The sequence below is a fragment of the Lissotriton helveticus genome, chromosome 3_1 (genome assembly GCF_964261635.1).
Source record: "Lissotriton helveticus chromosome 3_1, aLisHel1.1, whole genome shotgun sequence".
NCBI classification, from domain to species: domain Eukaryota; kingdom Metazoa; phylum Chordata; class Amphibia; order Caudata; family Salamandridae; genus Lissotriton; species Lissotriton helveticus.
The window spans coordinates 429,755,480-429,782,126 of NC_136061.1; positions in this window are offsets into that span (position 1 = coordinate 429,755,480).

Here is a 26,647-nt window from a genome sequence, read left to right on the forward strand (position 1 = left end):
ACACTGTCTAGATCCTTTTCCTCTTCTATCCCTCCATTGTCCTTTTCAAACAAACCAACAGACTCACATGTCCACCACTCAAATACATTTCATATTTTCCTATACTAATTCACTACTAATACTTTTTGGGATCCGGAATAACACGCTACTCACCGAAAACCACTGTGACGCCTCATCAGGTGTAGTAAGCGCTATTTAAATACAATTACAATACAATACAACACAAATTGTAACAACACGCTCGTCAGACAATCAGTCATGCTATAAACAATCCATATATATCCTACTGTAGTTTTAAACCAACCGGTAACTTCTCAAGTTCAGCTGCTTAGCTTGTATAGATTATTCTCTCAGGAGGCTGACCTGGCATTCACGTCCATTAGGCTGTTACACAGGAAATAAAAACTAAATAGCACACTACGGGGATGATTCCGAGTCAGGTGGAGCGCAATTAGCTCATGGAATTCTACTCAGCCTGATTTCAAATTGGTTTGTTTTTCCAAATATCGTTTTTCCAGGTGGGGGGCACCCAATCTGATTTCTCCAACTGGTTATTCCAGCCCAAAAAATCGCATCAAGCTTTAGCTGCAGCAGGAGCCGATCCTTCCCCTGCTCTCTTTTGCTCCCCTTTTCCTCGTCCCCCAGTCCCCATCCACAGGACTGCGCATACATGTACCAGCTGCTCAGAGTAGATGATAGAGGTATGCTGGAAAACAGCATGGGATGGCACATTCCATGTGGTTTTAGACTGGAAAATCAGTCCCACAAAGTATTTTCCCATTCTATGAAGATCAACATATAATTGCATGGTGCAGGGTGATTTTATTGGGCAATTAAATGTGTTTTTACCATAGCCCCAGTAATGTGCTCTTTATATTTAGGACCTGAGTCTTTTCACTATGTCTATTGCAGCTTCTACAGCCTTACAAGGTCTACTATTTAAGTTTATAGGAGCTCCTATACCCAATTTTCATATACGGAAATGGTTAAATAATAACATTTCATGAATCCTTTCAAAAAAACCACAATCAGGTTCAATCCTATCTGGTTTCCCTTTGCTAGTACCACAGGGCTCAAAATTCATCATAGTTGACTTACCAAAACTCATTATATCCATATTATAGTTCAGTTTATCCAACCAGTTCTTTGACTGTCTTCACAAGGACCAAAATATATTTTAGCGTTTTTCAGCAGCAACGTTTTTTTGGGGCACATGCATCATTGAAAATTGCATTCGCAAAGGGTGCGAATCTCAAAATTTGCCCGTTTGCGAATGCAATTTCAACTTTTGGGATGCATCATAATTTATGTTTGTTTTCGCAATTTAAGGAATCGCAAATCTTTTTTGCGATTTCTTAAAAAATTTCCAAAGTTAAGGAATCGCAAATTTTATCAAAAAAATTACATGCATGAAAATTCGCAATTTGCGATTACTTAAAAATTCGCAAATCAGAATTCTTAAATTTAGAAGAAGTCAGACCAGGTGGTAAAATGTAAGAAACAATCAATGCAGGTGAAACTCATTAGGATAGTATTTAAGGGGCCCCAGAATGGCTCCAAAAATGTCTCACAATGGCAGCACTCTTTGTCGTGGCACGGAGGCTGAGGCTGAGAGCAGCAGCAAGGAGGAGAAGGAGGGTACATGAGAGGATTTTTAGGGCTCGCGTCACCTTACTAGGGCAGACAGAAGCTGAAATATATGATAAGTATAGACTCAATGCTGACTTAATCTTGGATTTGATAGATGAATTAGACCCAATCTTGCAGAGAAATACACGCAGGACACAAGCCATACCAACCCATGTACAGGTCTTGTGTTCCCTACACCTCCTTGCGTCTGGGTCCTTCCAGGGTGTCATAGCTACTGCTGAAGGCGTGTCCCAGAGTTCCTTTTCGCGTTTCTTTAATGCTTTCCTCAATGCCATGTTGCAAAGGATAAGGCGTCACATTAAATTTCCCAGCACACCTCCGGAATTGTTACAAACAAAATTAGATTTTTACAACATGGCACATTTTCGTCATGTCATTGGCTGTATAGATGGCACGCATGTCCCCATTTGTCCTCCATCTGAAAATGAGTACATGTACTGCAACTAAGTATGGGCGAATTTTGCGAATCAGCGGTCCGCTAATTCGCGCGAAATCGCAAAAAAATCTGCAAATTTGCAGATTTTCCCGCGAAATCGCTGAATTTTTTGCGATTTGCCCCATACTTAACTGGAGTACTTTCTACTGGCTAATCAGTAAGTGCTACCTCGTTGGGTAAATGTATCGTGCTTTTCCTACACTACAGCTGCGTAAAGGCCCAGAAGAGTTGTCTCCAGTGACACCGTGTGTCTGTAACTTTTCCACTGCGCCCATAGGCGCCAAGGTCCCTCGAGTGAGCTGTCCATCACAGTGGGGGAAAGGGCGGGAAGAGGTTGCATAGCCTAGTGTGTGTGGGCTGGGGCCGGGCTTCTGTGCAAGTTCACATGCCTCTCGTTTATAAAGGGTCAGAGACCGATCAGAGCAGCAAATGAGGAGAAAGCAGTAAGTGCTACCTCGTTGGGTAAATGTATTGTGCTTTTCCTGCACTACAGCTGTGTAAAAGCCCAGAAGAGTTGTCTCCAGTGACCCCGTGTGTCTGTAACTTTGCCACCGCGCCCATAGGCGCCGAGGTCCATCGCAGTGAGGGAAAGGGCGGGAAGAGGTTGCATAGCCTAGTGTGTGTGGGCTGGGGCCAGGCTTCTGTGCGAGTTCACATGCCTCTCGTTTATAAAGGGTCAGAGACCGATCAGAGCAGCAAATGAGGAGAAAGCAGTAAATGCTACCTCGTTGGGTAAATGCATTGTGCTTTTCCTGCACTACAGCTGTGTAAAGGCCCAGAAGAGTTGTCTCCAGTGACCCCGTGTGTCTGTAACTTTGCCACCGTGCCCATAGGCGCCGTGGTCCCTCGAGTGAGCTGTCCATCACAGTGGGGGAAAGGGCGGGAAGACGTTGCATAGCCTCTTGTTTATAAGGGTCAGACGCCGATCAGCGCAGCAGATGAGGAGAAAGCAGCCTCCTGGTCACTGGAAGTACAGGGGGATTGTGCTCGAGAAACTCGTGGATGCCTAGATCCCCATCACGGATTAAAGCTAATTGTAGACGGTAGATCTGGGGAGAGAGCACACCTGCCTAGCATCGACCGTGCTCACTAGATTCTTGGGCTGATTATAATGCGTTACTGAATTTGAGCTTCAACTCGGGCACCTGTTATCTGTAAGTGCTTCCTGTTGAGGTTTAATTTTAGTGACAGGAGCCTCATTGCCTAATTGTAACTATTTACTGACCCTGCTTCGAGGGTCAGAGCAGGGTCAGAGAATAGTTGCAAGTAGGCAACGAGGCGCCGCTCAGGAAGCACGTACAGGGTTACAGCAGGTGCCCAAGTTGAAGTTAATTTCTTTGTAACCATTTTGTAAATGGTTACAAAGAAATTAGCTTCAACTTGGGCACCTGCTTTAACCCTGTAAGTGCTTCCTGAGCAAAATTCGTCCCGCTCACGGATTCGTGGATTTTGCTGTGATTTCGCACAATTCTCGGATCGGAAAATTGCGGAAAATCCACAAAATCTGCGAGCGGAACGAATTTTACGTCCATGCTTAAACGCAACCGGAAATGTTACCATTCACTTAACATTCAGGTAATATGCCATTCACGAGCTATAATCACTGACTTAGTTGCGAGTTACTCTGGAAGTGCCCATGATTCTTACATTTTTAGGCATAGTGGCATCCACACACGACTGCTTGCTGGAGAATTTGGAGATGGACATTCCCTTTAATTGTTACACATGTTGTCACATCGGACTCCTAATTTGTATCTTCCATCCCATTCCATAGGTGAAAGTGCATACGCTGTGAGGTCATTCATTCTTACACCCTATCTGAATCCAGCAACACGGAAAGAACAGCACTACAACCATTCACACATAGCAACCCGCAACGTAATTGAGAGAACATTTGGTGTACTTAAATCTCAGTTTCGCATACTACATAAGATTGGCGGAGCTTTACAATATCGTCCTAATATTTGCTGTAAAATAGTTGCAACATGTGCCATGTTGCACAACTTAGCCACTAGTAGAGGCATAGAACTGGAAGAGGAGGATGTACTACCTCACATTGATAACCAGCCTCAACAACCACAACCAAGACTACATGGATCTGACGCAGCAGAGGGGAGAAGAAGAAGGGCAGAGATAACTCAACATTACTTTGGACAGAGGTAAGAACCACAAAACACATTTTTGTGCATAACTGTAATCTTTTTATTTCTAAATTTTCAGCATGGATTCAGGGTACTTAGGACATCTTAGTGCATGCAGTGTGCTGACAGAAAATTAAAAGGCATTTACTGTTCATAGTCATAGCAATGCATTATCTTCAGACGTCCTTTGTTCCAAAGCTATGTAGGTTATTAAGTCATTTCCTAATTCGTGCGTCCACGCACCCCTGTGTTTCTCCCATCAACCATATTTGGGCTATCTGCCCTGTCTTGTCTTCTGGTGCTACGGGGTACCCCAGGCACAGCAGGTTCAAGTAGGCTACTTACATTTGAGCCCCCATCACTCCCACCACCATGTAGTAGGCTTCCACTTGCAGCTTCACTTTGCATACCCTCTACTACATTCTTGAGTGTCATCATGCCCCTGGCAACATCTCCACAACATTGTGATATCTCCAATTGCATGGCAACTGTACGTTTGGAAAGTTGAGTAGTAGTGTGGCAAAGACGATTCATTGCCCTGGTGTACCCCTGCATGTTGGACATTGCCCTCTGAAGCCTATGGTCACTTGCTAATTGCTGCGCTTGTATTGTTGTACACAGTGTCTCCATTGCTGTTGCCACACGGTCCAGTTTCTCTGCTGTTGCTCTCTGACCTTTCTCAATCACATTTGACATGTGCTGAAGACAGTTGTGTATGGCACCAATGTCATGACTGATTTTAACAATTTTGCCCTTCATGACACGTATGTCTTTGCCTTGCAGGCGCTGGACTTTAAGGATTTTAACCTCCACAACACTGGCGTTCCTCTCATCTTCTTCTGCTGTTTGATTCTGTGAAGATCGTGGCCTGCGGATATAGAACTGTTGCAACCTACTCTGCCTGCTCTGCTGTGTGTGTAGCAGCCGCGGCCCGTGGAGGGAGTTACGGTGGGGCAGGGAGGCGGGGAGGGGCAGGGTGGAGGGTGCGAAAAACTGGCATATGGATAATTGCAGGTAAGTACACAATTTCTGTTCTGTTCTGTATCTATGATTGAAATAGTGCAAACAGTCTGTTACTTTTTTCATATGCACTTGTGACTGCGTAAAGTCAAGTACATTACAAATAAATACCTACATTTAGCATGACATGTCTCCTGATCTTACATTTATAATGTGCAATATTCACTTTTAAACTCATTGCTTAAGTGCTTCACAGTAAAATCTTTAATTGACTACAACTCCCATGATGCATTGGTACAGTAAGTACAAGGGTTTCTAGATACTGCTATTTCATACATACCAATTACTACATAAGGGGGATAATTTCTTAGCAACTACGTCAACCTTAGGGGTCTCTTACACTCACAATTGCATGCAAAACACATGTTGTGTTCTTACCTTTAGATGTGCCAACATGCTCTGAAGTGTCAATTTCTATGAGTCCAACAACAGCCTCTGTTAACATGCCATAAATAATCCATCTCCACAGAGCTGGAGGATGTGCACCAATCAGAATTATCTTTCAGTTTCCCCAAGTGTGCATATGATGTGGTACAGTGAGAACTTCAAGAAGGAGGCAGAAACCTGTTTTATGCTGTGCTATTGCGAAAAACATTCTATTGGACTATGTCATATTGTATTGCATAGTATTGTATTGTGCAATGTGGAGAAGGGTGGGTGTAAGGTTGCCACAGAGCAATACCGGCCATTTGTTAAAATGTTAGATTCTGCAAAGGTCCAGACATGATCCCTAAATAGAGCATTATAGAAAATCATCTGTATACATTTGTAACATGCCTTTAATGTCTTTTTTTCACTTTAATTATCAGTAGGGCAGTTCTGGAACACTGTTAAATGTGCTTACTTCTTAGATTTACTGTTAAAAAAGTATATACGTGTACTTGTAAGTGAAAAAGTACAGCATTTAGATGATTTTCATAATATTTTTGCCGGCCGGGCTATTAAAATACTGGTTGTGCCAGTGGCGCTCTGTTGAGGTATGTAGCTATTCTATGGTCCTAAAGCAACCAAACTCAAGTCCCAGGAGTCTGCAGTGTTGCAGTTGTTAAAGCAAATAATGCTTTCGGCCTGATTTAGAGTTTGTCGACAGGGCTGATATGGAGATAGAGCACACTTTCCATGTTTGCACCATGGCGCACCTTAAAGCAGGTGCGATGGGTGCAAACATGGAAAGTGCGCCCTATCAAGAAGCATGTGCTATCCTCGAGGCACCCACGAACTCGCCCATCCGCAAAGCGGCGCGTTTAGGAGAAATACAGAGCAGCTGTTTAACCGCATGCGCGCTAGCGTTTTCCTGCTGCGCGCTGCGTTTTTTAAAAAGCCACGTTACATGACAAGCTCAGCTCGTCATCAGCGTGCAGGCAGCTTAACTCATGACGAGCTGAGCTCGTCATGAGCGCCGAAGTAGTTAAAAGCTGCTCCGTGTTTCTCTGTACAGGCAGCAACCTGCATGCACTTTTAAAAGGGATTAGAGATCTCCTTGCAGGCAGGTGTTGTGGGGGACTGCACCGGCTGCAAAGTGATGTCTGGAGGAGCAATGGGACCCCCTGTCATCCCTTTAGAGGTCTGTGTTTAGAAGGTGAAAAGAAAGTGCGTCACCTTTTTTGGCACACTGACTTTTTTGTCTCTGCACCCACGTCGGTAATATTGAGTAGAGGCAAAGTGATTCTCTTTTCTACGTGGGGCCGCGCACCCATGCAAAGGAGTGAACGCCCTCTATTGATAGCGATGGTGCTGGCTGTGCACCAGTGCTCTCTGTATTACAAAAGGGGCTGTACAAGCATCTGCGGCCCCTTCTGTGATATAAAGTGTCCCGGGGGCTCATAAAGTGGGCACAAATGCTCTTTGCGTCCCTCAGGCGCTTGTGTAATACGGCCCCTGTTACTCACTCACGTTGGATAAACCAATCTGCAAAACTCTAAATCAGGGCCTATCCTTTTCTCCCACTCACCAGCATCTAAGAAATCCATGACCTCATTTTGTTATCTCGAAAGCATGCATTTTATTCTGTACATTTGTGGTAAACAACCTCATTAAAAAATATTCCAGTCCTTGCCATAAACACCCCTTTTTCTATTGCTGATTGGATTGTCAGCTATTGACAGTTCTGACGCTCCTCACACTGTCTTTGCTGGGCAGTGTAGCAGGCGCTAGTCACTGCTAAAATGATTAACCTACAATGTCTGCTTACAAAACGGCGGCTGGTAGGTGTCTGAACCTCGATGATAGGCTTAACGCTTTGTGCTCAAGTTCTGCTGCGAAAAGGGCACGTGGGCTGAAAAAAAGCACTTTAATGACTATGCCGAGGTCAAGCCTCACTGCAAAGGCTCTCATTATCATGGATTTCCATTCCCGCTGCTCTATAGATTTCAGTTTACCTTGAGTAAATGTTATCTTTGCGTAAATTGCTCTAATCTTGGAAACCCTCACAGTGTACAGAACAATTTGCATTTTATGTAAAGTTTTTGTGCCAATATAAATAACACATATTTAGAATTGTCTTGCTTCCTCGCCAATGGCATTTCATTAAACGTGCTTCTCCTGAGTGAGGTGATGTAAATTCTTTTTGGGGGGATTTTTACACATGCACGATAGTAACCTCTTTTCTTCCTTTTTCATTTCATTTGACATACTTTGGATATGTATCTATCGAACGCCTTTTCTATTTTTTTCTTTGCACTTCATATTTTTTGATTAAATTGTAAGTCATTTCTCTTAGACACAATTTCAGCCAGTGAAGAAATTGATCGGCTTTGAACACAGGCCTAGCGCTTTGAAAGACTGCGCGCTAATAACTCGGGGTGTCCAGTCCAGGAACACAGCAATGTCCCCAAGTTTAGAGCTTGCAGCCGAGTGATGGAAGCGGAACACATGTAGTCTCAAAATTGATCATCTATGTGGAGTTAACCGGTAATTTTATGTAACTTGAAACAGTTTGCGGTGCATCTTTGGAGTTTGTTAGAAAAAATGGAACAAGGAGGGTACTATAAGAGGATTATTTTTTCCGAGGTGTAAGGATGCAGACTCCGCGGCCCTCCGGGTATTGCAACAGTTGGTTTAGAAAGGACAGGGACCTTGCATCTCGTTTCACAGAGCTACAGGATGATCTCAGCAGGTGTTGCTTCAGCAAGGCGAGTCATCACCATGGTGAAGGCCGACAACCAGAGAAGGGCAGGGCAAGTTCAATATTGAGGCACTGGGAAATATTGACAATTTAAAATCAGAAACAGGTATAATCATGAGAATTCATTAACATTGATTAGAAAGACTTGTTCTCCACTAGCTGTCATTTGATCATTTGATCTAAAAACTCCTACTGATGATCCTTCCTCTCTTTCTAAATACTTTCCTGTTTCTAAACTCCACATTTTCCCCAAAATATTTGGCTGGTTTTGAACCATATCACACTCAGCTTATCCTCAAACATTCTACTCAGTCCCCTCCCTCAGGTTTCAATGCTCTTCAATCTATAGAAAAGTGCCCTTTCAAATGTGTCTGACATTATCAACTTTGCCCATCATAATCACCTGTCATCCATCTTAGAGCAGCTTCTTTAGACACTGTCGATCGTCGTACTCTAGCTCCTCCTTTAGGACAGACACAAGTAGCATTCAAATGGATTTCCTCCTACCAATCTGACATATCATTTCCAGTTGGTGTCTCTCAAGTTTCATTTCTTGGTCCTCTCCATTTTTCTCTCAACACTACCTCTCTTGAGGGCATTGACTCCTTATTTGAGCTTTCATATCTTTATGCAAATGACACCCAAATCCTAAATTATGTTAGGTTAGGTTATGAATTATAAAGTGCAAACATTAACCTTAGAAAGGCATCTTGGCACTAAAACTAAAAAACATTAGCCTGTTCTGCAAACAAGATAGGAAAACAGAAAAAACTACAATAATCATACATTGGGAACAATACTATTTTTATAGTTTGACTCTTGCTCTCATTGCCTATGTTTTTTGCCCCAATCAATCATATATGTTTCATTGCCATACCACTGGATGGCTCCACGGTCCAGCACATTGAACTCCTCCAAAACCAAGGTCCTCCTCAGCAAATACCTCTCTGACTGAACCAGTGAATTTCTTCTGATACCATGTAGGTCTTCTCCTATGTTATGGTTCTTTTCAGCACATCCATGACAATGGAATCCTTCATAACTACTAGAGCTACTACAATAAGCTATCAGCCACTGAACTTATTCAAGATCTACCCATACATCCCATTCAATACAGCCAAAACATTCTGCAAGACGTATGATTCCTGTAGTTAAAATAACTGATAGTTGGAGGCTGTAGTGCACCAGCTTGTAGAGGGAGAGCAAAACAGGAGTGGACCTTAAGCACTACCTGAGGTCTGTAGATCAAAATCCTACAGACTGTTAAAAATCAAGGGGTTCAGCTCCAATAACTAATAGATAATCAAATAGAGTTAAAATGGGTGCTGAACTGGGAAGGCCAGATTAGTCCTCTTCTTTGTGAGAAGGAAAGACCCTTAAGCATACTCCTTTCTACCCAAACTGAGGTGTAAACCCCATCTCACCATATCTACAGAACAACCCCATCTCTCTGGCCCAGTGTTTTAACTGCGGGGGCTGAGGACGTATTGCATGGTTTTGGAAATAGAAAAGGCAAAAAGAGGAGCCCCTGGTTGTAGGCTTGATACAAAAATCAATAGGCCTTCTCCTACCTGGCTGCCAAGACCTGGAACTCCCTGCCGTCCGACCTGCGCCTGACCCAAGACCACCTCTCCTTCAGGAAGAAGCTGAAGACCTGGCTGTTCGAGCAGTAGCGCCCCCCCCCCCCAGCGCCTTGAGACCCTACGGGTATGTAGCGCGCTTTACAAGTGTCATTGATTGATTGATTGATTGAATAGCTATACACGAGATCATGAAACTGCCTATTATGTTCCACTTCAGGTGAAAATAGAAGAAGTTATCATATTATTGGATCCAGACTGCAGATAATTTGTGGTAAAAGGAAGTTTGGTCCTTCCACATTAGATACTTCCTAAAAATAAATGAATTCTAAAATGTGTGAACAGTTGCCAGAAAGAATTTCCTGTGGTTAAGGTCCTGATATAAGAACCTGCTGTAGAAAAAACGTATATTTAAGCAGGAGTAATACCAGAACTTCCAGGGATGAGGATCCTTGGAACTGATAATCCTAATTTGTAACCCTACTTCAAAAATCCCTTGTAGAAAGAAATGGCCTCCTTATGGAGGCATCTTTGTTTGCAGAAAGAACCTAACTGAAGTGATCCTGTCAACGGGAAAATAAGTAGTCGGGCTTCATGAATACAGAAAAAAATGGGTTGCGTTGAAGTGCCTTACTTTCACATCAACCTTGGCTTTTGGAAGGAAATTTTCGAGCTGCCTAACTAGAACATTCCACTTTATAGTCTGACTGGGATTAGGCCCGAAGAAATTATGGGACTCCCCCAACCGTTGTTTTTTTATAAAGGGTTGCTCTACAGAGTAGGAAAATCAGACCAGGCTTCTTAGCTTTTGGCTCCCGAGGCCTTTAGTGATCAATCACCATATTATGCCCATTTGCACTTCCTTGCCAGTCATTTTGGTAAAGGGAACAAACTTCGCAAAGTATTCTAGACCATTTTTCCTGCCCACACATTTTTCTTCAAATAAAACCTAAATGTCAGAAATGCCCTCATTGTCAGAAGAAAAATACATATTTATCAAAATTCCGATGAGAAAATGTCAATCATAGAAATCCATTTCCAACTTGTAGGGTTTGATTTTGTAGGACCTCTAATTTCATCTTCACAAGGGTATAAAGTCAGATGGCTGGCAATGCTACCTATTACCCCAAAGTAATATCATTATAAAAAGTGAATACTAAGGCCATAACTACTGCTATTATTGATATTTTGTGTCAAATAGGCTTCCCTAAGGAGGTTATGACTGACCAGAAGAACCCCCTTCTTCTGAAAATGAATGGAACAAGCTTGTGCGCAGTTGGGAATAATGCATGTTGGTCTATCATACCCAAACTGTTGATTTGGTGGAGCGGTATAATGGGAACCTTAAACTCTCACTGAGAAAATGTTAAGTCAAGAGGGGCTGGAGTGGGATAAGTTGTTGCTCTTAATTATTTTTTTCATTTGTAATCAAACCCAATATAGTGTAGGGTGTTCTCCGTTCAAATTACCATTCGGAAGGAAGCCACAAACCCTATTAGAAATGACTGAAGAATATTGGGAAGAAATTTCACAAGAAGAACCAAGCTTACTAGGATATGTCACACACTTACAAATGTGTCTAGGAACACTCAGGGATATGGAAGGCAACAAAAACAGATGGATTATTCGAACTAAAAAAACTAAATGGTGAGAGTTACAGACAGGGGTCTGAGTTTTGTCATCACTCCCCACCAGTGACCAAACGTTTGGTCAGAATGACAAGGTCCATATGAGGTGCTAAAAAGAGTGGGAAAAGTTATACAAAGTACAAATGACCAGAAAAAAGAAACAGAGCAAATTTTCCACAAACATCTATTTACAAAATGGCAAAGGCCTCACCTTGTCTAAGTGTCTTCAGTCCTGAGAACACCTGTAGTAGCACAAACTCACCCGTTGAGATAGAAAAACAATTAAAAGAGTTCCAAAAAGAAGAGTTGTTATGCCAATAAAGCAAATGTTATGAGATTTTGTGAGAGTCACCTGGGCAAACCTATATGAATTTCATCACATACAAATGGAACCCAGAAAACATTGTAAAGCAAAGTCCATATAGGATACCTGGCAGAGCCTCAAAGAAACACCATACTACAGGAAATGGGAAAGATGTTGGCATTTAGAGTCATAGAACATTCTAATAGTGAGTGGTGTTACCCAATTGTATTACTTCCCAAGCCAAATGATTCAATAAGATACGGTATTTAGTTGAGGATAACTAATAACATTTCAAAGTTTGTTAGTTACCCACTGCCCTGTATAGTTTAATTAATTGAGCATTTAGGAGAATACCCGTACATTACCCTCTTTGATTTAACTAAGGGATACTGGCAAATCCAATTAGCACAAGAGGATCAAGAAAAAGCTGCATTTGCTACTCCCCAAGGTTTATTCTACTTTAAAGTACTCCCTTTTGGTTTACATGGGGTGCCCGACAGATTTCAATGGCTGATGAATCAAGTATAACAACTCTATCAATCATTCTCCTCGGTTTATTTATATGAAATTACAGTTTTTAATAAAATGTGGGAGGATCATTTTACCACACTGTACCTTAATATTCTCTGCTTTGCAGGTAGTTGGCCTTCACATAAACACAAAGAAAACCAAATTAGCAAATTACACTAACATATTTAGGTTATAATTTAGAAAATAAAACTATTTGACTTCAGGAAGAGAAAGTAAAATAATAACCTCAATCTGTTTTCCATCTAATAAAGCTATGGGTTCCTTTTTGGGTTTATTAGGTTACTAAGGAGGTTACATTCCAGAACATTCTCACATCTCAATCCCTGGCAGATCAACACCTTTAACAGAAACAACAGCCAACCAAAAGGTTTACTAATGAACTACTGATGGCTTCACCAGACTTTCAAAATCGTTTTTACTACAGACAGATGCTTCAGATGTAGGGATTGGGGCATATCTCTCTCAAAGAAACAAAGAAACCTATCCACTTTATTGGTAGGAAGCTGTTACTACGGGAATATTGTTATGCAACACTAGAAAAGTGTATCTAGCCATTAAATAGGCTGTATGAAAATTGAGGTATTACCTACAGAGTAGATTTTTCATATTATAGTCAGATCATTCCCTGCTTACTTGGATTATTTTTGTGAAAGGAATAATGCATGCATTCTGAAGTGGTTTTTGTCTCTACAACCATATCAGTTGAGTGTGAGGCATAGAAAAGGAAAGAAGATTTCTTGTCCATATATCCTGTACCGTTACCTGATCGGAAGGAGCTAAGGGAGGACACATGTACAAAAATGGCTGATTTACCTGCTGGAGTACAGGTCTTAAGGGTTGCAGCAGTCATGCCATGCCACTAGGATGCCAGAGGACAAGAAAAGGAAAAACAAATATTAGAATGAAAAAAGGGACAGAAACAAGAACAAGAGGAGAAAATGGTGAAAGGAGAAAAATGACTCGGACAGGTGGGAGTTCAAAAAGACAGAAGAGGAGAACACTAGGGGCACGGAAGGAGAAAATCATTCCCGGGCAGAGAAAACGGCATAGCACCTGATGCCACTGATGAGGGGAGAGCTGAAGAAAACATGTGAGTGAAAGCAACCCCTCCCAGCTGAGTGCCTCCTGACACAGGAAAAGACTGCCCCAGGCCTTGGCTCCCACCAAGCTCCCAGAGGACCATGACAAACTAAGGTGGGTGCTCAGATACAGGCTTGGGCCCACCAGCTGGTGGGGGGGAGGGTGGTAGACCCAGAATGGGGAAGAGAATCTCCTCCATAACCATGGGAGCAGTGGTGAAATTCACAGGAGAATTAAAAAAGTGAGCAGACAACTCGAAAAAGGATTTTGTTTTTGTTGCTTGGTGTGTATATTTTGTTCTGATGCATTTTGACGAAATTTGCCTCAAATAATTTTTTTAACAAAGAGTAAAGAGAAGCTAAGAAATAGAATGAGAATATAAATACCATATAAGAGGCCAGGCTAAGAAAAAGAGGGGCTGATGGTGGATGCTCGTTTCTGAGCTCCAACCCAGCTCCTACTCATCTCTTGTCCCATCCTTGTGCGGGTGTGCCTTGTGAAAGCCGTCAGAGATGGTAAGTGTCTGTTAGACCTGGCCCTTTTTGCAGGTTTATTCCCAAACATTTTGCCCTTTGCCTCCAATTTTTCTGACCCTGTTTTTGTTGGCTATAGGATTCTGGGCACTTTACCACTGCTAATGAGCTCTAAAGTGCATATGCTCTCTGTGTAAATTGTGATTATGATTGGTTATCAATGATTGGCATATTTGATTTACTGGTAAGTCCCCAGTAAACTGCACTGAATGTGCCAAGGCCAGTAAATCAAATGCTACTATTGGGCCTGCAGCACTGTTTGTGCCACTCATATGAGTAGCCCTGTAAATGTGTCTCAGACATACCACTGAAGTACCTGCACGCGAAGTATGTAACTGCCATGTTGATCTGGTAAGTTCACTCACCTGCCAGGCCTAAACCTTCTCATTTCTTACATGTAAGGCAACCCTCAGGTAGGCCCAATGTACCCCCATGGGCAGAGTGCAGTGTATGTGAAAGGTAGGACATGTGATGGTGTGTTTTACATGTCCTGATAGTGACATACTGTGTATTTCGCTTTTCACTATCGAAAGGCTGTCTGTCCCATAGGTTATCATTGGAGCTACACTGTAACAATTTACATATGTAACTTTCAATTGGGAGAAGGTAGAAGAAAGGAGTTTAGGCTGTCTGAACTCAGAGTTTAATAACACACCTTTTAGTAAAGGTGGTTTTTAAATTGTGCGTTTGAAAAGGTCACTTTTAGAACTGTGAGTGTTTGATTTGCTCAAGCGCTCCGTCCATCTTCCCCTTTGGTATCGCTTTGTTCGCCCAAAGTTGGCTGGGTATGCCCAGACGTCGGTCCCTTGCTCACTCTACCACTGGATTCAAGATAGCCTGGCTGATGAGGATTATGAATCCGAAACCGGTCCCAGGATGCTTGTTTCTGGTCCAGGGAAGACATGGCTTGGCAGTTCGGGCTGGACTGTTCCCATAAGGCACAGGGTCAGACTGATTTGCATAAGGCCATGTCTGAACTGGGTGGTGGAGTGAGCTAAAGAATGGTGATGGATTAAACCCAGATCAGTTGACTGGGGCTGAGTGTTTGATTTGCTCAAGCGCTCCGCCCATCATCCCCTTTGATATCACTTTGTTTGCACTAAGTTGGTAGGGTATGCCCAGATGTGGGTCCCTTGCTCAGTCTACCACTGGATTCAAGATAGCCTGGCTGATGAGGATTATGAATCCGAAACCAGTCCCAGGATGCTTGTTTCCGGTCCAGGGAAGACATGGCTTGGCAGTTTAGGCTGGAGTGTTCCCATGAGGCACAAGGTCAGACTGATTTGCATATGGCTATGTCTGAACTAGGGTGGCAGAGTGAGCTAAAGAATGGTGATGGATTAAACCCAGATCAGTTGACTGGGGGTGAGTGTTTGATTTGCTCAAGCGCTCCGTCCATCATACCCTTTGGTATCCCTTTTAGAACTTGGGCATTTTCTAGCTTTACCATTCTGTGTACCTCTGCTTGTATGTATATTCACTGTCTGGTTTTGGAGTGACAGGAGTCAGTGATGTGCATTCCCTCCAGACAGTCACAAGGGGGTTTGAGGTGTGTCCTGCCTTGCCTGCCTGACCGACTACTAGCTGGTCTGAATAGACCTGGTTTGCATTTTGAGTGATGGGAGGAGTTTTGCTAGCACCTGAATAGGCTGTGTCTCCTTTGCACAATGATGTCACCACCCTCTGTGGTCATGCTGGACCAAGGAGGCCAGAACTTGTTTGGACTTAACTCAGAGACCCTGAAGCAAAGAGAACAATTGAAACTAGGGTATGAGTACTGGAAATAAAACCACACAAGTTTAGATTATTTCTGGAAACAAAAGGACCCTGCCAAGAAGAACAGCTGAAGAGCTGTGTGAGGACCACCACCTTTTCTCTATGAGGGGTGGGTTGGCCTGCAGTTGCTGCTTCTGTCTGTGGTGGAGGAAAAGGACTGACACTTTTTGCCCTGTTGTAGTATCCTGCTTGGGAAGACTCTCCAAAGACTTGTGTGTAATAGCCTTCAGTTGGAATTCTCAGTGAGATAAAAGACTTCAGAGAAAGATCCTTGCTGGATTAAAAAAAGAACCTGCCTGGGAGTAGAGCTGGAAAAGCTGTGCGAGGGGCACTGCCCCTGGTTTGTGGGGTGTAGGATAGCCTGCAGTGGCTGCTCCTACCCGGAGTAGGAGAAGGACTTCACCTTATTTACCAAAGAAAGCCTTCTGGAGTTCTGTGGGACCTACAGGAAGCACATGGTGAGACCAATTATCTTTTTTTGGGAAAAATAATTTGTGCCATGTGGAAAACGCCTTGTCGGCATGAGATGTGGCCAAGGAGAAAAGAAAACTTTGAAGCGCGTCCCCTTGTTGCTGGGGCAAGCTGCTGTCCCTGGCTGATGAGGGAGCCCAGAAGGAAGAAGGGTGGAGTCACCAACACAGCCTTCGTGATAGACGACAGCCACATACCCAACTTACAGCACTGCCTGTAGGCCCGGGATTGAGGTCTGTCGGGGCAAGGTTGTTGCTGTGTGCCTGAGCGGAGCAGGAGGCCAGAGAAGCACCTCTGCTCCTGCCCAGCATTATGGTAGCAACAGGAGTCCTGGGTGAGCTCGGTGCAAGGGAACACCCTCTGCACCATGGGCAGGTTTGTCCGAGATTGCTGTCAGCTTCTCCGCAGGCTTGTGGGCAGCTACAAAAGGCTGTTGATCAAGGAGACCGGTCAAGATCTCCTATTTAGGGGTGCTTGTACACACACCCCCCATAGCTTTCCAGGCACGGGTCCAGCCTAAGGGTACAGACCCTGGGTGGGAGGTTCTATTTTTTATCCAAGCCTGCCTCCCTCCTGCAGGCCTATGGTGGCCTGGAGAACTCGGCTCTCCACCAGCGCCTAATGCCTTGGTTTAGAACCTTGGTGTCAGATGGGACAAAGATCTGACCCTATCAGCCCAAGTCATGCAAGTCCCGGTGGCCTGCTTTTGAAAGATGAGAACCATCAGAAAACTTCTAGATTTCCTAGCCGACGAAAGCCGAAGAACCGCGGTTCATGCCCTTGTGACCTCTCACCTCGATTATGCCAACAGCCTTTACCTGGGCTTGCCCATATGTTTGATCAGAAGGCTGCAAATAGTATAGAACGAAGCTTTGAGGCTAGTCTGCAAGGTTCCGTTGCACCATCACATCTTTCAGCATCTCAAACAACTCCATTGGCTCCCAGTTGCCAGAAGAATTGAATTCAAGGCCCTTACAATTGCGTTTCGAGCCTTCGATGGCAGGGGCCCTAGCTACCTGAGGAAGAGACTCCACCCAAATTCTCAGGAGCGGTCCTTAAGATCCAACCACAGATGCTACCTCACTGTCCCTCACTTTTTCAAAGCTAGGCATTGAGGTAGATCGTTCACCTTTCCACCCACACATGTTGAACTCAGAGCAGGACTTCAGAAAGACGCTGAAAACCTGGCTCTTTAAGTTTATGGTTTAGCGGCCCGGTCCCTCTTCTCTGATGTCCTCTGTATTAGTGCAGAGACACCTCGTTCGAGGTAGCTGTGCATTCTATTAAAAAAAAAGGGAAAAAAAGGAAGGCTTGGAACTGGAATGTGTCCCTGCTGTTGAAGGCCATGGTCCATGTTCTATAGTCCCAATCAGGGACGTCCATCAATATATTGATTGGTCTCCCCTGGCTTATGGCTGGTGGGGGGTTGTGTTAGACCTGGCCCTTTTTGCAGGGTTATCCCCAATTGTTATGCCTTTTGCCTCCTATTTTTCTGACCCTGTTTTTGTTGGCTATCGGATTCCAGGCACTTTAGCACTGCTGATCAGTGCTAAACTGCACATGCATGTAACAATTGCATATAAATCACATTTCTATACAAATGCAGAAATACGTTTTGCACTGACAGAAAAGATTCTGCTGGCAGTACAGACTGCTGGAGTGAGAGAAAGATCATTGACTCAGGGGACATGCATAATTGTTGTGTCTCCAATTGCAGCTTTAGAAGCTGTTACAAAGGCCAGCGTTCCTAACAGAAAAGCTTTACATCCACGAGGGGATACAAAGGCTCAGCTCTCTTACAGCAACAGATGTAGATTACATATTTGAATCTGCACTACAAACATAGGCATAGCTGCAACACAAACATGAATAGTCTCTGCCTAATGAAGTAATGCCTCTAGATCGGTATGATTACATCATCTATAATGACGGTTCTGCTCGGCCTGCTGTAGGGAAGGAGCACCAATACTCTGCAGCGTGTGCCGCTGTGAAGGGTAGAATGCATGATGGAGAATTCCATCTTCAAAAGAACTACATGCAGTCATTTGGTAATTACACAGCGCAGCTGGCTGAACTGAAGGCTGTAATTCTGGCACTTGAGAATGCGGATTCCAGATTTCCCACACTAATTGTGTGATTCTCATTTTTGTGTCTAGTCTTACAACGAGTAGTTACACTACTGGAGCCAGAATGGATTTAGAGATTCCAAAGGGTACACGATAAAGCACAAGATGCTTTGAGGAAAGGTGGCCAAACTAAAAGCATGTTTGCCCCTGACTTATGTGATACATACATTGAGTCATCAGCGTGTAGGAATACACATGTATAGAATTCTATGGCTGATGAAGCCACAAAAGCAACAGTGCAAACTGCTGCAGTCACTGCAATTACTCATTCTATTCTGGGGTTAGATAGAGACATTATGATGGCTATCAATGCTGCACGCAATGGCATCCACCTGCCAAAATGCTACCAACAAAATACTCCTACCAGATAAGTATGTAACACATTCCATTTGCTCATATTCCCAGAGTGGAGGATAGAGTAATACCTCATTCAAATCACAGGTTAGGATTAATCCTAGGAGCATACCAGGGCATAGCATCTGCTCATATGCAGGTGTGGTGGCAACAATTTAACTATTGCAGCAACGCTACTGGTGGCCAGGTCTATACAAACAGACCACAGACTTTGTCCTTAATGCAACATCTGCCAGCAGATGAAGGGTTCCAACATCGCACGTCCAGCACAGACACTTCTATTGGTCTCAGACAAGCCTGTGGCTTTTGTTTATCGGAACTACTGCAGACCCTTACAATCTAAAGGGCCTTACAAATACATGTTGGTAGCAATGGATTCCTACTCTTGATTCCTATGGGTTTTGCCACAGCGATCATCTGACACCTGAACTGTTAGAAAGACCTGCAAGTCTTTATTGGGATGTATGCAGTAGCCACATTCCTTTCGGGCCAACGTTTGGTGTTTGCCTCAGAGGCTTACATCGACACCATAGGAAACTTGGGTGTGATGTGCAGTATTCCTCACCCTATCATCCTGAGGGAAAGGTGGCAGTGGAGAGGAAGAACTGTGACAAAAAGCAGTCTTTAACAGATAGGGTATTAGGTTCAGCTCACAGGTGGGTTCACCACCTGTATGGGTTCCAGAGAGCCCTCAATACTCTGCCTAGAAAATCTCTGGGTGGCCGGACTCCCTATGAAATCCTTTTTGGGTAAGATGTGGCTTCTAGACCTTGACTGTCCCAGTACAGTGATGGCAGAAACATCATGTGACATCAATGAACATTTCAATGTTTTATCGGAACTGAACGATTTCCAGGACGTTCAGAGCAACATCCAACAGAAACATTTCGCCACTGGTGAAGTGAAGAATGCACCAGCAACTCCTGCTTGGATTTCAAAGATCGGTGATCTGGTCCATGAGAAGATTGTGGACATGAAATAATTCAGGTCATCCAACAGAGTGCCTGTACCTGTCCTGGTGGTTAAAAGGACCAGATCTGTACTTTTACTGCCCTTTGCTGGCTACAAAAACAAGAGATTCATGACCATAGATCTCATTGAACCACATCATGTGGCTGGTTCCACACAGTAGGCCTTGAGGCATCCAAGGTAGTTATCTGTCTCCTCTCACCACCCTGCATTAGGTCCCTTGGGAAGACTGGGGATAGCTAACACTGAAGTATAACTTCATCCTGTTACATGAGTAAATGCCATACAATCAGCATGTATGGGAACACAGATTGTACTTTTGCAAACAGACAAATATAGTATCTACTGCAACATACCATCATTAGAGTGCTCTCCCCGGTTCTACACAGCTTCCTGAACTACCTAGAATATATTTAATTGCCTCTGGCTACTTCAGCAACTTTGATGACTTCTTTTTTAATCTGTCTGACCAACTTCTACCACCCAAAGGTAGACAGTGTAATTTTATATTTGGCTGGATATCCATTTGGATTACAATTGCATCACTTTTCCTCTTCATCTGGATTGTTTTTATGAATGTCTTTTTTCTGCTTATGAATGGACACTATCTCCCAGGATGCTCTACTGTTGAACTGCTGAACGTGGTTTGAACACTTCATTCTTCATCACCTAAAGTATGGAGAGACCTTTCCCTGGTGAACATTTTTGTTGTTCGGGTTCCTGATGGAATTGTTTGGGATAAGGTATCATATGATATATTTGGACTGACTAAAAGTCTACAGATTCCATATGTATTTAGAATTTTATTGTAGGATGTTATCACTCCTAGTACTATCTTTGATGATTGAGACATTGATACAGTGCATGAAATGGTAGACGATCTACAGCATTCTACTGTTTTTTATACTGAAGAAATGTAGATTGGTAGCTCCAATTATGATCAAATGTTCTGTTTTCACCTTAATGGTCACCATTTTCTGCATAAAGCAGGTACTCCACTTGCATTATTTAATTACACACAAAGGGAACACTGTCCAACACTACCACAGGGCAGCTCAAAAGCATTTGCACAGAAGTCTGCATATTTTATCTGGTTACACCCGGCTGACCCAGAGTCCTATTATTATAAATGAACAACATCACAAGCTAAGAAAACTTTGGTCACTGACACCAAGCTGATTTATTCTACAACTTTCATTTCCCAGCTGTCTTTACAAGGGTTTGACTTTTGGAAGTACAATGTCGATATATATGGGAAACCAGAGATTGGCAGGTTCAGGGGAAAGAGGCTTTATATAGAGTTCCTTATACCATACCAAATTATTTTCCTGAACAAAACAGTGCAGCAAGCATATTGTCTAGGCCTGGCCAAGATAAAAGATTTAAACGCACCAAGTATTCCCACATTTCCATATTTTGCAAATTGGCACGATTCACAAACTACACGGAGCAAACATTATTTGTCTGCTTCATAGATTATACAGCCGCCTTTGACAGCATCGACAGGGAGAAACTCTGGCCAAATTATCTGGCTGGAAAATAGCCCCAAACCTCCTAAATCAGTTAATATTGCTCCACTCCAACACATGGGTTCAAATAAAACTGGGGGCAGGCGATTGCCTAGCGAGAAAAATACCGACTACCAAGGGGCTGAAGCCGGGTTGTGTCCTGGTCCCTGTTTATTATTATCATTATTATTATTAGGATTTGTATCGCGCAACAAATCATCCCCAGCGGGATCTCTCTGCACCTTGGTGGCACACTGCCGGTGACTCATGACAGTTAGAACATCCAAGTTTTAAGCTGTTTCTTAAACTGAACCGGGGTACAGCAGGCTCGGATCTCATCTGATAGTTTGTTCCAGTGGAAGAGGGCAAGATGTGAGGAAGCTCGCCCACCCACTTTAGTTTTATTGATTTTCACCGGACAGAGCAGTTTCAGATAGCTTGATCTCAGTTGGCGCACGGGGACATATGGAATTAAGTTCTTCCTTAGGTACGCCGGACCCGTCCCTTGCAGTGCTTTAAACACTATAGACAATAGCTTAAAAACTGCTCTCTTCTTGATGGGCCGCCAGTGCAATTGTCACAAGAAAGTAAGTGACGGGGTGCATACCGGTTTATTGAGTGCCAACCTTGCTGCTGTATTTTGAACTACTTGCAGCCTCGAAGATAGATCGTCCCTCATTCCAACTAATAGCGAATTACAGTAATCTAGTCTACTGACTAGCAGTGCCTGTATTAGGGTCTTTCTGGCTGCAAGGGGGATCCACGGAAAAATCTTTCTCAACATCCGCATTATTCCAAATCATGTGCCTGAAACCATCTTCACATGATCCTCCATAGAGAATGTATTGTCAATCATAATTCCCAAGTTCCTTGCCTGCTTTTTTGGACTAGGCGCTTCCCCCAGTTCTATAGGCCACCAGTCCGCAGACCAATATTCCTCAGCCTTCGCAAACAATAGAATCTACATTTTGTTGGAGTGAAGCTGAAGGAAGTTCTTACTCATCCATGTGGCTATTTTCATCATACAGGACTTAAACTTAGCTCTGGTTGCCGCAGGATCCATCTTGATGGGGATTATCACCTGAGTGCCGTCCGCATACGAGACCATTTCAAAACCACAAGATCTAATAATGGCAGCCAGAGGAGCCACATAGATGTTGAACAAGGTAGGACTTAAAATGGACCCCTGGGGGACCCCCTTGTCCAATAATGTGGTTTGTGACACAAATGTATCTAATTGGACACATTGTGTTCTGGTGGTCAGAAAGCTTTGTAGCCAGGCTAAGGTCATTTCTCCGACAGTTGTTGATTACTTAGTGTCTCCATGACCTTGATACAGCACGGAAGGAGGGAAATCGGCCTATAATTTTGCAGGTCAGCCGGGTCTCCCAGTGCCTTCTTTAGCAGAGGTTTGATGTATGCCTTTTTCCAATTTCTGGGGAATGTAGCCGTGGCCAAAGAGATATTACAGACCGCCGAGAGAGAGGGAGATATGACCGGCGTTCCATATTAAACGGCCGAGCCGAATCTAACGGCGAGCCTAATTTAGTAAGCGCGAGTACGGACTCCACTTGCTCTGTGGTGATATTTACAAATGAATCGAGCCTGGGTAATGAAGAAGGGGGGTACTATCTCCTTTGATACCTCTACTGCACCCAAGGAACAATACATTTTGTCAATCTTCTGTTTGGAATTGTTGGCTAAGTCATCACAAAGCCTTTGCATAGGCGGGATAGAGGGGTTATTAGCTCTGCGGTTCGTGAACTCCTTGAGGATCTTAAAGAGCTCCTTAGAGGAGCTTTTTGCCTCCCGTATTCGTGTGCCTAAATGATCTCTTCTTGCTGTATTACAGCTTTTTATATAGGCTCTATGTGCTGATTCATAGGCCAGCTTATCCCCCGGTAGCTTAGTTTTTCTCCATTTCCTCTTGCTACATCTACACATTCTAAGGCAATCTGAGTACCAGGGGCCTGGGACAGCTTTTTCCTGAGTGCTCACTACTCTGAGTGGGGCAATGCTGTTTAAGGTGTCACTAATGGAGGTCTCCCATATTTTTAGGGCTTTGTCACTTGCAGCACAGCTTTCAAATGTCAGGGTTCTGAACCCCCGATTAAACGCTGCCGGAGTGACTTTCCTACAAGCTCTACGAAGGTTTTCTCTACATTGGGGCTGGCTTCCTGCTTCTGGCCCTCTAAAAGTGCCAGATGATTGGTCCAAGTTAACGCCAGAGGAGGTTTTGCTGATAAATCATGGATATTCCTGAAAATGGTGTCCAGGGTATGTCCTGCTACTTTTCATGTCAGATCTCATGACAGAGCTAGATAACTGTAACCTCATGCCCCGAATTTGAGTGGTTTTACTCTTTCGATCCTACTGCACGCCGATTACCTAATATTAATCAGCCGGACTCCAATTGGCCAACAGCAACTCATAAGCACTGCAAACAATTTTTCGGCCAAAAATGGGATAAGCATAAATCTAGATAAATCCAAAGCGATGGTACTAAACCAGAGAAGTAACAAATATCAAATATTGATGGGAGCTGGGACGCACCGCCTCAAGAGGGTTGAAGAATTTAGGTACCTGGGCATAATCTTCGACAGGAAATGCACGTTCCTTCAACAAAAAGCAGTTATTAGAGGAAGAGGGACTTTACTGGCTATCACATTTAAAAATATCAAACACAAAATAACTGGCCCCAGCCTCACCCCTCTACTACAGGTGCGTCGACGCAGGCTTCTACCAACTATCACCCATGGCAGCGAATGCCTGACAGGGAGAGACAAGGGCACTCTGGATAAAGTGATGTCCAAGGCCATGAGAATAATATTCTCCGGCATCACGGGCACAAATAGGGTTAGAGTCGGCCTGAAAAAGCAGCAAATAGCATGCAAGGGTGTCTACGTTAAATGCTGGCACAAAATAAAGGGAGCCGAGATTGGATCACTGAACTCATATTTATGGAAGGAGCTCAAACAGAAAGAAGACAGTCCCTCCATTGGCTACCTTCAATCAGCATTAAGTAGTCTTGCCTTACAGGATCTTTGGGAAACGGTCGGGTCTCATAAAAGTTTCAAGGAACTAGTAAATAAATCTGTAAAAATACTACTCTCTTGGAGAAGACAAAGCCGCACTAAAGGAGAGAGCCCATGGCTGGTTTGTTATTCAGAGCTATTCCAGGTGCTTGCCACAAACGTACCTTGGTATAAGTTTTTCAAGAGCTGTGAAGGAAAGATTCCTGCATCTGAGCCTGGGAATTCTACCAGCAAGGCAGCACCTTCCACAATGAAAGGGTCAGATACAATAACACAGAGTAGATTATGTGGTGAAGCCAAAGAAGATGTCCTACATTTACTGTGCATCTGCAAGGTTTTAGACAATAAACAAAGATCCTTACTAAAACCGGCCCTGAATGAAAGACAGATTCGAACATGCTGACAGGCAGTGAAAGCTTGCTTTGCAGGAGGAGATATTCAGTTAGCCTGCAGCCTGGTCCTCTTTGTGAGTGCAGCACGAACAAAGCTAAATCCAGCAGTAAACTGATTTACTGGACATAAAAGTGCGATTATCGCTTATTTTTTAACAAGCTGGAAATTATTTTAATTGTAAAAGTCTAAATGAATTTTAACCTCCAAGATTAAATATTTTGTTTTAACAGAGATATTGTGGCATTTATTGTTTAAAACTACTGTGTTTTTTAGTTCGTTAACACGTTTTTACGAATTTGGGGTTATATACCACGTCATAAGTTGTCCAAAATTACTGCCCTATTTTAGATTTATTAACATGGTTTTATGAATTTGTGAATTCTTTTTAGCACAGTTTTAACTCTGCAATGGTTTTAAGTAATCTAGCAAATAAAATAAATAAAATGTATACACTTAGCAAACATTAGACAACATGTTTTGAAATGGAATATACAATTCTTCATAAACCAATCAGGAAGGATGGTTAGTGCAGAGGCTAGATACTAACGTATATCAGGCTTGTCTTCTTGACAACACCAAAGGGTTTAAGATCAATTGGCCCAACCCACGTTACGTGCAGACACAACACTAGTGGGGGTAACAACATACAGCATTGGGTAGTTGTGCCTCGATTGGCTGAGGCATTCAATATTGTCCCAGGTTGAACAACACTTGTCCCTCCTTCCTGATGACATGGGATTACAGGACTTCTTGCTGGGTCCTTGAAGACCTCGTCAAAAGCTCTTTCTGTATGCTGTATACAATGAAGTGAGGAAAGTTTCACAGCAGGAAGATGCTGAGAGATGGCGTGAGAATGCCAGGGCAAATTTAGAAAGGGCTATAACAGTAGTAAACAATGGTATGACTTCTTTATCTACCAGGATATACTCTCTGGGTGATATTGTGTTGCCTGCAATCAACATCATACAGAGTGATCAACTGAGTTGGACTTTACAGACACTTTGTGTTGGTCGCATTCCATGGAAGCATCCTAATGCCACTAGTTTCTGATCTTACTAAACAACAGACCATCATGGCAAAAAAGGACGCAACATACACTATGTAAATGTAAATGTAAAGGAATTTATATAGCGCAAATCCCCAAGCGGTTTCTAAGCGCTTGCTTTGGGAACCCGTCCTGGTATTCCCCTGTGAGATAACCCCGGCAGGGTATCCGCAAGGTGAAAGCCAGGCATCCCGCCGCGAGGGGCCGTTGTGGAGATTAAGCAAGCTATTGCCCAGAGTTGCAGAGTGTGAACCCGTGAATCGAGTAGGCACCGGAGCGAGAATTGTCAAGTCCATGGACATTTTAGGACTCAAGACCCCGCCGAGCCGGGAATTGAACCCTGGTCCCGGGCTGACCTCTGCTTCCAGGTCTGCCTCTTCTAACCAGTGAGCCACACTTCTCCTATGTTATACAAAGAGTACTAGAAAGACGACCATTCACTGTTGCAGAAATATCTCACACGGATTGGATAATCCACTGCTTTATTTCTCTTTCACATTCAATACTGCTTATACCACCATCAAGTGGCAGATATGAAACTGTAGGAGAGGGGTATGTACACAAGTCATGGATCTTACCTTCTAAGTACCGATGTAGGAATGGTGAAATTGAGGTTTTTCTTAGTTGACTGGCTGGCAGAGTACCTTGGGGCATTCTTTGGTTTGTAGGGATATTTCCCTCCATTAGCGCCTCAATGCTATTTGGCAGTTGTTGCTCTTTAAAAGTCTTTTTTCATTAATTATTTTTCATTCATTCATGGCGCATGTAAGGCATCCAAGGCAAATTTGTGTTAGCTGAAAGATCCTCCAGCTGCTGTGATTCGTCTGGCATTCAGATTAATTTCCAATGGTTGCTATTTGATGTTAAACAATTAGGGTTGCTATGGGATGAAACCCGGAATTGCCTATCAGGTATCGGTCTCTGAGGCCGTGACCTGTTGTAC